General features: G+C 47.0%; 1 long non-coding RNA gene across 1 annotated transcript; it reads left to right on the top strand.

Annotated features, from left to right (window-relative positions):
- The first annotated feature begins 1,856 nt into the window (after nt 1-1,856).
- LOC118932422 (uncharacterized) lies at nt 1,857-11,093 on the top strand. Its single transcript, XR_005032773.2, has 3 exons — nt 1,857-1,981; nt 2,412-2,476; nt 10,963-11,093. It is a non-coding gene; the product is annotated as an uncharacterized LOC118932422 (long non-coding RNA).
- Nucleotides 11,094-12,413: the final 1,320 nt, after the last annotated feature.

Here is a 12,413-nt window from a genome sequence, read left to right as displayed (position 1 = left end):
GTACTGTGAACTTGGTAGCTCAAAAATACACATTTAATTTCATGTCAGCTACTTGGGGTTTTCCCCAGAGCATCTAACAGTATTAGGCACATAGTATCAATTTAATTAGAGATTTAAAAATTAATGCCCTGCCGCTGCATGGCCACCATAGGATTGGACATTCCTTGTACAGCTGTAGTGCGGCTGGTTCTTCTGTGTCCCGCCCGCTCCTCAGCACCTGAGAACTGTGTCATCAGATGCTGCTTTATAACTAGATACCAGCCCTCTTCTCAGTCTTGGTGTGCACCTTGTGCAACAGAAGACATGGATCCAGATAGTGGGGAACAAAGGACATCCCCACGGGACATAGTGAATTGCTCCCCTCATTTCTGTCTATGTCATCTGCTGATTTGAGGCTCTTATCATTAAGAGGCAATTTAATCCCCCCTCTTGGGGGATTAAAAGTCACATACTCACTCCCCAGGGAGCTCAGGTAATAAGAAAGAGCAAAGTTTTGGATTACTCCTTGATAAGAGTCTTGTTTAAACAAGATTGTATATAAAAGCTGGTCTGATCCCCACAACCTTCTCCCTTCTGCTCCCTCTTTTGCTCAGAAGATTGCAAGATTGCAAGATTGTGCCATCCACCCGGGGACTGGGGGCTCTGACGGACCTACTGCAAGGAGCACACAGACCTGTTTCCCAGCCCTCTGGGTTTGCGCCCCTCCCCCAGGCCTCCCCTCCCCTCCCCCTCCCCTCCTGGGAATTGCCACCAGGGCTCCCCTGGGGGCTGATTGCTCAGACCTGTTTCTGGGCACTTCCCATTGGCACTCACTCATTTACATTTTGAAACTGGAGCAAAGTTCAACACCGGTTGGCTTCCTCACCCTTTGAATTTCCCAAGCCCGGTTAGAAAAATACAGACAATAGCAGCCTGGGAAAACTGCCCTCTTGAAATAGCTCAACCTTACGGCATTTTGGCAACAGGTTTCTCTGTGGTGAATCTTCTGGCTCAGTGATGGTGGAAACACCCAGGGATGTAAATAGCAACGAGAAAAGGCCACTTGTGCCGCTATTAGGGTTTGTGGTAGCAGTTGATTCTCCCCAGCCCAGCCTGCCAAAGTGCCAGTTCAATATTTTTTGGTTTTGTTTAAACTTAAGATAAAAATATCAACACCATGGGTTGAGGCCCTGATGCCCTGCTTTTGAGCTGAGAGTTCCTTCCTTCTCCTCCTCTTGGTATCCTGGCTTCTCTGTTTCAGCACTGCCCACCCCTGTCCCCCTGCTGAAAACCTGTCCTTTAGCTGCAAAGCGGAGGTGACAGCACTGCAGCCTGGAGCAGGAGGGTTGAAGGAGGGAGCAAAGCCCCACCTCACTGGCACCATACCTGCCTGCAACAGGCCTGCAGTATGTCAGCGCCACACTGAGGACAGGTGGTTGCAGGCCACTGGGGGTGCATGCAGTGGTGGGGGGAGCAGGCAGTGGGGACACGTCCCCTCTACAGATCCCTGGCAGGCTGCCCCCCCTGTTGGGCAGGGCCCAGGGAGCTCCAGGTGATGCAGCCAGCTCCCCACAGATCCCTGTGTGCAGGATTCCTGGCAGGGCCCGCAGCCCTTCAGCACAGAACTTGTTGTACATTCCACAGCAACTGAAAGGGCTTTTGTCCCCACACAGGAAGAACAGATGACAAAGGCAATTGTGTGTCTCCTCAAAGACCAGCCCAGCAGGCTTGAAAAGAGAAACTTCTTTCTCCAAGAGGCCAGCTTTGCCTGAGCGATCACAGTCACAAATATGGTCACACAGCCACACAACTTAGGGAGCAATGTGGTGTTTGAGCTCCCATGTGCATGGCAGGGTGCTTCTCACACACGCACACAACCCCAGACTGCTCCTGCCCAGGCCGGCAGGACTGAGTCACAGGGGCCACGGCTTTGAGGGACCTTGGAAGGCATCCAGGTGACCCCCTCCAGGAGCTTCTGGCTTTATGATTCCTTTTTTTCCAGGTGAGGCCACAAGAGCCTAGAGCATCCTGTGACTTACCAGAGGTGACACCTTTCTTTTAGGGCCTCACAGCCCATTTACATGAAGAACACTACACAGCCTCAAAGAAAGATCTTTTTTAAAGAAGTTATCCTGGGGTCCCTTCAAATGCAGTTATTCGTGGTCTACTGAGAGGATTCAAACTCCAGACTACTCATATGTAATCAGTTACCTGGAAGGAATAATTCTGATTGAGGGAAAAAAGATCTCTCCTTTCACCATTTTCTCTCTCTTTATTTTACCCCTTCTCTTATAATTGCCATAATAGGAGACTGAAGGTTTGGAGGGTTTTAAAATTTGTTAAAGGAAAAAGCTTTTCGTATCCAATGAAATTATTATGCACCATTTTATTGCACCCTGTGAATGGAATGACCCCATCCGTTTCCCCTGCAGACTTGGCTGCCAGAGAGCTCAGTGCTGAGTTTGGAGCATCAATTACAATAACTAATTCATTCCAGGTGCCCCCACACAGGAAGAACAGATGACAAAGGTATCTGGTGCCCCTAATAGGTGTCCACCCTAGTGTTTGCTTTCTTGTTTTGTGTCTGTTGTATCCTGAGTTTAAATATCATAAGCAACCTTTGTGCTGTGCAAAAAACTTTTATCAGCCTGGGGAAGCTGGGAAATCTAAATATTTTTTGCTGCACAGGACTGATCTTTTCTATCTTGAGCAAGTCATCCCCTCTCTCTAAGCCTCAATTTCCTCATTTTCAAAACATGAGGGTCGACCTGTCCCTGTCTCCCAAGCTTGTCTGTTACGACAGGGTTTAGGCCATAAATAGGGCTCTTGTTAATTGTACAGTTCCCAGACCCCTTCCCTGGATGGGGGGTAGGGAGGCTGGAATTTGTGTCTTTAAAATAAGCACCCTATGGATTCTTATCTTTTGGCAAGTCTGGAAAACACCAACACCAGCTGGCTGCTAAGGTCTTGTTCTCACTATGATCTGTTATTTATATAAGTAATTCTTTAGAAAGAAGAGGCAATATGATCGTGATTTTGAAATTATGTCTTATCTTCACTGAATATTGTTTATTGTGATCCTCAGTGTTCATGTACAAACACAGGAGAGGCACACTTTGCATTTTCCTTTGCAAAAGAAACCCCACTCAGGTGCTTGCTCCTCATGTGGCGTTTTGCTCTGGATTTTGATGAGGGTCAGGCCCTTCCCAGTCCTGCCTGTGGGCACTTTGCTACTCAGGAGCTCAACAAATGTTTCCCTGGGCCCTCGCACAACCTCCTCCCTCACCGCCCTCCCTGGGTGTTTACTCAAATGTCACTTATCAGGGAGGCCTGCCATGGGTTAATAGGGCAGCTTGCTCCCCATTTCCTTCCTCCTTCCCCACTTTGTTTTTCCCCTTAGCACTCATCACTACTTAACCTACTGAACAGTTCACTTATCTTGTTTGCCATCCATCCCCCCCACTAGAACACCAGCTTTATAAGGGTAGAGGATTATTGTCTGTTCTGTTCCCTGTGATAGCCTTGGTGCCTGGGCTGGGACATAGCAGGTGCTCAATCAATATTTTTGGAATCAATGAATAAAATGCTTGCTGGATGAATGAATGAGTAGATGAACTTCCCAGAGAGGTCCAGATGTTCAACCCCAAGGAACAGCACCTTTAACCCCATGCCATGCTTTAGGCTTCCAGCAGCTGTGCTCCTGGCCTCTTGCCTCCTGCACACACTGGTGACATCAGAGTTCCCTGACTGAGCCGCCTCTTGGGTGGATATTACTCAGTCCTGCCCCACTGCTATGGGATTCGCCCCTGGGCATTCAAGGCTCCACAGGCCCCTGTCTACCCTTGCTCACAGCTCACCCTTGATGCCGACCCTGACCGTGTCCTCTGGCACAGCTGCCCCTTCTCCCTTTCCTTCTCTCCCTTGTCATTAGGATCCAAGGAGACCTTGTGCTCACCTCTGCTTCCATCTGGGAGTTGTCCAACTCCTAGCCATGCTCCTGAACTTTTCCCTAAAAACAAAACTTTCTCATTAAAAAGAGGGGAAATAACCAATGCTGGGATCCATCTCTCACTCACAGGGATGAATCAGAGTCCCAGGACACAATGGAGGTGGCAGGAAGCAGACTTTAACATGGGTCCCTTACACTGGAGCCCAGGGAAACTGGTGGAGACACTTGTGGCTCTTCTCTCATAATTTGCCTTTTTGATGTTTAAAATAAGTGAGCATTTGAGTTAGGAGAAAATAGTTACACATGCTCACTGCAGAAAGGTAAGAATAAACACATAACCAAAAAGAAAGACAGCTACAGTCCACATATGGGATGCTTAACAGTGCCAGGTATTGTTCTGAGTACCTCTGCATTTCTCACCTCACTGAGTCTCACAAGCTGTGGAGGCACAAATGTGCTGTGTTTCCAAAGTCAGGCAACATCTCTTATACCAAAGTCAAGCAGAACAAAACAAAAACACAAACAAAAAACCAAAATATTTTGCATCCTGAAATAAACCAAAAATAACAGGCTGGTTGTGGTACCCAAGTAATAAAACCTTGACTATTTCCTGTGAACCTAGACTCCTTAACAAAAACAATCCTGTCCCTGATTTTGGCTATGCTGATGTCTAACAATGCCATGACATTTGTGGGAGAAGGTGGTTGTGCTTCCCTCACGAACGTCTGTGCTACTGTGCTCAACACTGACTTCTGCACTCTCGGTGACTATATTCTTTTTCTAGTTGCTGGAAAAAATTACCACAAACATGATGGCTTGAAACAACAAGAATTTATTCTTTCACAGTCTGCAGGCCAGAAGTCTAACATGAAGGTGTCAGCGGGGCTGTGCTCCCTGCACAGGCTCTAGGAAAGACTCCTTGCTGCCCCTTCCAGCTTCTGGGGTGGCTCCAGGCATTCCTGGCCTGTGGCTCATCACCCCAGTCACCTCCTGTCTTCACATGGCCTTCTCCTCTGTCTCTCTTGTCTTCTCCTTTTCTGTCTCTTAGACGGACACTTGTCGTTGCATTTAGAGCCCACTGGCACAATCTCATCTTGAGATCCTTAAATTAATACATCTGCAAAAACCCTTTTTCCAAATAAGTCACAGTCCCAGGTTCTAGAACATGGCATATCTTTTGTGGGAGGGGGTTATCATTCAACCCACTCCAGTAGTCTTGGTAATTCTTCACATTTGTTTGTTGTCTGTTTTCTTAAATGCTGTTGTTATGTTTTCCCATTTGGAGAGCCATTCCTGAAATCTGACTCCCTTCCACTCTTTTGCAAGTACATATTTTTCTTTCCTTTTCTAAAGCTGTTCAGTTTTCCCTTGATGAGCTATGATTTTGCTTTGCCCCATTATTCCCCTGCTTCAGAGATGAGGAAGAACGAGGTACATATATGAAGAGAGGTGGCATGACATGTGAATTATGTGAATTCACACAGGCAGTGTGCTCCAGAAGCACCTGCCCCCAATATGTAGCCATTCAAGAGATAACCACATAAATCCTTTGATATTTAAACTTCTAGTCCTTCTCCCTTACATATGTATTTATTTTTACAGAATGAGAATCAACCTGCTTCTGTTTCTCTACATATTCTTCAACCCCGTTTTTCGTGGCTGTGATCATCCCGGATGTCCATCACTAGTGTTATTGGTCTTACATCCTGCAGGTCAGCACGCCTGCCTGCAGCCTTTCTATCTGCAACATGCTGCTGTGTTAGGGGACAGAGATGAAAAAGCCAGGGTTTTTGTCCTTCAGGAGCTTGCCTGCTAGTGTGCAATTCTCAGCCTTGGCTGTGTACTAGAATCATCTGACAAGCTTTTAAAATACACCCAACCATCCCACATCAGACCAACTGCCTCTGAGTCCCTGGCACAGGGACTGGGTATCAGCGTTTTTAAAACTCCTGCGTGAGAGTCAGTGTCAGGTCAAGGTTGAGATCGCAGAGGCAGGAGACTCATGCTCCCAGGAGATCTGCTAACACCTGTACCCTCTAAAGTCCATTTCCTGCCTCCTGGGCCTAGAGGCCCAGCCACCTCCCAGGGTCTGCCATATCACAGAACTCTTTGGATGGCAAACTGACCCTTTAGGTTCTACACTTACGCCTTGCTGATTTCAGCAGCAACAGCCACAGCCTCAGGGCCCTTCTGCCCCTACGGATGGCCCTGCTCTTCCGGCTCTCCCTTCTGTGTCTTATGTGGAGGAAAGGGCAGGCTATTAGTAAGTGGTTCTGGAGAGACATCACAGGTTTGGGAATCAGAAGGCCTGGGTGTTAGTCCTCTCCTGGGGCCACATGACCCCGGCCCAGTCACTTGATCTCTTTAAAAGATAGCAAAGCAACAAGCTTGTTCCTTCGATACCTATAATCAGATGCGTCAGTTCTGAGTTTCAGGAAAATTCATAAATTTGTGAAGTGACCACAGTGAATTCTGGATGCTTTTATGTAATGAACAACTTGAACAATTATACCTGGCCTGAAATGAACTCACCTTAACTGACAAAAAAAACCCCACCAATCCAGTAATAAGATACCTTCACCTGAGATGAGATGAAGGGACTGCACATGGGAAAGACTGGAGGAGAGATAGGAGGCTAGAGCTGCTGAAGCAACTCAAGGGGCTTCATTTGACTCCTATGAGGCTAAAGAAGTCAGGCAGCAGACTGCCCAGTGTGCACACTCCCAGCAGCACCCCAGAGGGGCCAAGAGCTGGTTTTATAAAGCAAGCAATACAGGCTGACTTGCCCAGTCACAGCTTTGCAAAGGAGGCTGCAAAACAAAAGACTAAAACTGAATAGAATCACTACTGATGTTAGCCTTCCTGAAACAGGGCAGAGCCCGTTTGAACATTTGTGAAACTGGGCAACTTTGCTCTAAGATTCTTCCATCCCCATGCTGATTTTCTCTCCCCCATTTGTGCCCACTGAACTTTTTTACATGCCCAGTGCCCCGGCTGCCGGCCTGCCACACATCCCCCCTTGTCCCATTCCCACTCTACCCCTCCTGCTAACTTGAAAAGCTGGTGGAAAGACTACAGACTTCGCAGTCAGACAGATCTGGATTCAATCCCAACGGAGTGCACTTGGACTGGGTACAAAACCATTTCAGCCTCAGCTTCCTCATTTATAAAATGGGGATAAGGTAGCTAGCTAATGGCTCGTGGCACAGGGTTGCCGTGATAATTATTTAAATTAAATAAAAATGCACACAGAGTATCAGGCATATAGTAGGTATTCAGTAAGTGCAGATTCTACCATTTTTCTCTCTGGAAAAGTTCTGCTCTTATTTAAGTCCTTGTGTAATTTGAATTGTATCTTCATTTTCCTGTGTGTCTAGGTATTAACACTTTCTATTGTTAAAAATAATCTTTTTTAGTACAAAAGCAGTACATGTTAATTTGCTAAAAACCCAAAGAAGCTAAAAGAAAACATTAAAAAACCTCATAACCCCACCACCTGCACATTTACAATTATTCCCACTTGCTGAGCAATATAAGCTAGGTAGTATGCTAAGCCTATTGTGTACCTTTTAAAGTGTAATCCTTACAACCCTACAAAATAGGTATTATCTAAACCTCCATCTAACAGAGGACCAAACAAAATCTCTGAGAAGCTAGATGTGCTGCCCAAGTTCAGCAATCAATAAAGAGCAAAGCTGGGATTTGTACCCAGATCTCTCACCTTGGACTAGAAGACTTTATTCCTTGTTAAGGACCTTTCTGGTAGCAGAGAGGGTATTTGGGCACTGGAAGCTCTTTCCAGGGCCCAGAAATCTCAGTCTTCAGCAACCTCCCACACAAGATTCCCCTGTCTGGTTGGCTGCCTCCAACCTCACCCAGCTGCCTGCACGGCTGCTTCTGCAGTTGCTTCCTCATTGCCAGCTGCAGCAACAGTACATTTGCATGTAGCCCTGTGGGCACTACTACAGAGCCTGGACAGAACTCTCACTGGTAGGGCTGTTGACACAAGGCCAGAGGTGGCCATCACTACATTGCAGGGTGTAGTGGCCATCACTACATTGCAGGGTGACCTTGCACAAGTCCCTTAAGAGTCCCCATCTCTCATGGGAGTAATACCGATCAGTTTTTCCTATGCTTCTAAAGGAATTCAAGTATGCAAGACCTCCCAGATAGTTTAAATGCCATATAACAGTTATTTAGGTAACTGAAAGCAAGAAAGATCTGTATACAATATGTTTACCGTGCTCAAAGGGCATTTGACACTTGATTATGAGAATACACACAGGCAGACCAACCAGAATCCAATGTGCCTTAGTCCTGGAGCTGCAAAAGGGCTGAAAAAAATGTTTCTGACTGATCAGAAAATTTACTTGACATGCAAACCCAGAGTAGTTAGGTTCGATGGGTCATCGGATGGGGGAAGTTGAACCCTGAGTGAGAAACTGAGATTGGGCTGGATTCAGGAAAGTCTGGGCTGAGAGCAGAATCCCTGCTCCTCATCTGATCTGGTGAGACCTTTCCTGAAAGAGGCTGAGCCCCATGATCCTGGTGTGTCTGTTTTAGAGAGTGTCTGGAACCTGGGGAGGCATCCCATACATTTTGTCTCTTTGAACCTCAGAATAAGAAAACTACAATGAGAAATAGGAGAGGATGGGCCAAGGTTGGATGCTCAAAACTCAAGGAGCAGGTCCCGCCAATATCTGTGACTGGGCATAGTCAGTCCAACCCACCCAGAGTGCTCAGTCAAGTCACCCATTGGTCAGCATCATGGCTTTTTTGGTCTAATGCCTTGTGGTTTAAAGCAGCCAGCTTCTGCAGCAGGAAGAAAAAAGTACTATATTTCTTTTGGGCTTTAATGTCTCTTAAAACAATGCTATTTTTGTTTCAGACGACAATACCCTGAAATGACCTGGTCATCCCTGCAGCTACTCATGCACCCAGTCAACAATTAACTGACCAACTAACAATCTTAGAGATGCCACTGAAGACCCAGTGCTGTGCTGGGCCTATGAAGACACCTGGAGTTTCATAATTCTGTCCCTGTCCTCAAGGAGTTCAGCATCTGGAAAGTGTTTGAGTCACCTTGGAGCTCACCATGGGCACAGGAAAGGAAAACAGTACAGGGAATGCCTTCCTCCGTGTCAGTTTGAGCAAAACAACACCCCTGATGACATTTGTCTGTGTCAGGAAATGTTTACACAGGGATTGCACTCATTATAGCACATAAATTTGGCTTTGCAGGTTGTACATCCTTGTACATTTCCAAGGGCTTAGAATGGGAAGGCAAGGATTGTCAGTGAGTACGTACTGTGGGTCAGCAGTGTGCCAGCAGCTTTACAGGTGTTATTTCAACCTTACAACCACCTGATGGGAAGTGTCATTGCTCCCACTCAGCTGTGGGGTGATTGCAGCTCTGAGGGGCCCTGACGGCCTGTGGTTCAGGGAATTGCAGCTGAGAGTACAGATTCTCAAGCTATTTGTTGCAGGGCGAGTGGGATAAGGTAGCAAGGCAGGTTCCAGCTCATGAAGAACCTTGGGTGCTGGCTAAGGAGTGGACCTTTGTCCTGGAAGCTACGGGGGCCCCCGAAGCACAGTATTCATCTGATCAAATTTGCAGGAAAGCTCTCTGGCCTCTGTGTGAGGGCTGGCGGGCATAGAGGGGGAGTGATTGCAGAATGAGACCAGAAGACAGAGCTCTGGAAAGGCAAATGTGTTGTCTCTCTCTCCTGCCTGCTCACCCCTTCTCCCAATAATGACCTCTGGATTCAAAAACAAGTCAGTGGCCCCTGTATTAATTTGGATAATCAAAGTTGGCTGAACTGAGCCGGCAGAGTGAGAGAAGGTTGTACTGCGGGCACCAGCCCTGATAGGTGACTGCCAGGAGGACAAGCCTGATAAGCTCTGGCATCATGGCAGGGAGTACGAGGGAAGGCACTAGGTTTTGAATTTAGGCACACCTGAATTTGAATTCTGACTCAGCTATTCACTAGCCCTGAGACCTTGAAACATCATTTAATCTCTCTGATCCTCTTTACCTCATCTGTAAAATAGATTTAATCATCTGTCTCTTACATGATTATGGAATTAGACTATTCAAAGTGTCTCTCACACCGTTGGCACTCAGTGAATGCCCGCTAGCGTCATCACTTGCACTGCCTTGCTGCCCTGTGAAGCAACAGTGCCTCTTAGTGGCTGAACAGGGAATGACAGGGGTCTCCTTCATCCTGTTGGACATCCCTATACCATTGACCCAGCCAGCTCGTGTGTCTCACAAGCTCAAGCCCAACCCTGGTCAGCAATTAGGTACTAGGAGGCATGGTCAGGACTGTAGACTTGATCCTAAGGACAGTGGGAAGCCACTTGTAGTGCTTCTGCCTCCCTGTCACCTGCTGCCAGAGACAAGCCCCCACTTGCTGTCTCCTACTACCCCACACTGCCTGGAGCACCTTTGTCAAGCTTTTTCTGGACTACCCTTTCTTCCCTCCGCCCAGTAGCATCCTACCAACTTGTATCTGAGATATTTTCCCCTTCCTTCAGTCTTCCCTTCTTTCCTCAGTAAAATCCTCCTAAATAAAAACTGGTATTCAATACCATAATGCCACTTCTAAGCTGCAAGGATTTCTTGCCAGCCCTATGCACCCAGCCGTGTGCTAGGCTGGGCCTGGGAATGGAAAGATGCTCCTTCCTTATCAGTAAGGTGCTCCTCACCTTGTCCTAAATCCAGAGACTGCCTCTCAGCTAGCTGCACTGCTTATTACATTCTGAGCCCTATTGTGGAAACACCACTTATAATGCTCCTCTCTTTCTGAACATTCAGGTCCTCACACAGGAATCAGTCTGGTGGCCAGTTAGGTCATCTGGTGAATGGTTTGTGGTATACAAGGAAAGAGCACTGGGCCTGGAGTCTAAACATCTGGCCTTGCCATTTTTTGAACTATGTGTCCTTAAACAAATGCCTTAACTTCTCTGAGCTTTGGTATCTTCATTAATAAACTAGGGGTTAACAAACCTTTCTCTTTCTGCCTACCTTGCAGAGGGCTTATGAAGATAAAATGAGACATGGCAGTGTTCCCCAGATGAGGATCCAGAGACAGGCGGCACTCATGAGGACATTTTAACCAGCTTGCAGTGAGATGAGGAAATTGAGGACATGGAGGGAGGCATTCACAGAGGCAGATTTCTTAAACTTCAAGGATGGGCCTTTACTCTGAGAGTGTGTCCTTTGCATTGAAATTACATTTAGGTTATCAAGTGATGTTAGAAAAAATTTTTTAATGTTTTTACATGACAAAGAGGTAACTTCCCCATTGGTGAGGAACTTCCTGGTCTCTGAAACCCCAGATACTCCTGAGTAAGTGAACCAGAACGCCCTCTGCAAACCACTGGGGCTTCTCCTGCTGCTTTCCTTCACTGCCCTCCTCCTGGGCTCCCGGCCACCACCTGTGTCCTTGGGCTTGGACTCATTATCCTGGCAGCAAAAGCACAGATTCTGGAATCAGACTGTTAGGGCTTAAGATGCCACTTTCTAGCTGTGTATGATCTTGGACATGTTGCTTATGTTCTCTTGTGCCTGAGTTTCTGTATCTACAACATAGTGAAGATTAAGTGTAAGGCATGTGAAATAGTTGTGTGGCACATATGGGCACTCAGTGAACATAAGTCCTGATTATATTGTGTTTTCCTTGCAGGCCCTGCACACCAGGTCACAGCTGTCTGTGCCAAGTCTTAAGCCACTATGCTCATTGCTCTTCTTTCTCCATCTTCAAGGCCTTTCCAGACCTGCCTTTATGGACCATGAAGCTACTGACTTCTCCTGATGTGGATAAAGTGAAGGTTCCTATGGCCAGGATTCTCACCTGGCCATGGGTGGCTCACTGCACATGTGTGGGCAATACGTTGTTATTGACTATATATAAAGAGCTCCGCCCAGTGCTCTGGACGACACAGTGTCATGGCTGCAGGAGAGCAGAGGTAAGACTGGAGTGGTGGCAGCGTCAAGGACAGAGACTGAGACAGCTGTGCAGGTAGAGAGGCCCAGAGGCAGAGACCAGCTTGCTGCATGCAGACTTGCTCTAAGTGGATGGGATTCTGGTGATTGACCTGCCACGGTGGGAATAAAGTTGGGTATAAACTCTTTCACCCCAAGAACGTTCCGTTGTCATTCTTTGGTCTCACTGCATCCACAGTGAACTTGCCCAGGGCTGAAACCCATTGGCAAGACACCTGGAAAGTTCTTGGAAGGGAACCCCTAATAAGCAGACAGAAGAAGAGGGGTTTAGCTGTGCTTTTCTTTTTCATCTAAAAATCTTCCATTGACTTGTAAATGAGGAATTGCTTCTAGGTTCTCAGCAATCATTTGCCACAGCTAAAGCCAGGAAGCCAACATGGAAGCTAAGAACTTGGGAGAAGTGCCTGTTAGGCAGAGACCAGGTTTTATTTGTTTGTTTAAGGGAAACTTTCTACTTCAATATTCCTTCTACAGGAC

Source organism: Manis pentadactyla, chromosome 2 (assembly GCF_030020395.1).
Source record: "Manis pentadactyla isolate mManPen7 chromosome 2, mManPen7.hap1, whole genome shotgun sequence".
Classification (NCBI taxonomy): Eukaryota; Metazoa; Chordata; class Mammalia; order Pholidota; family Manidae; genus Manis; species Manis pentadactyla.
This window is presented reverse-complemented; position numbering and strand designations above follow the sequence as displayed.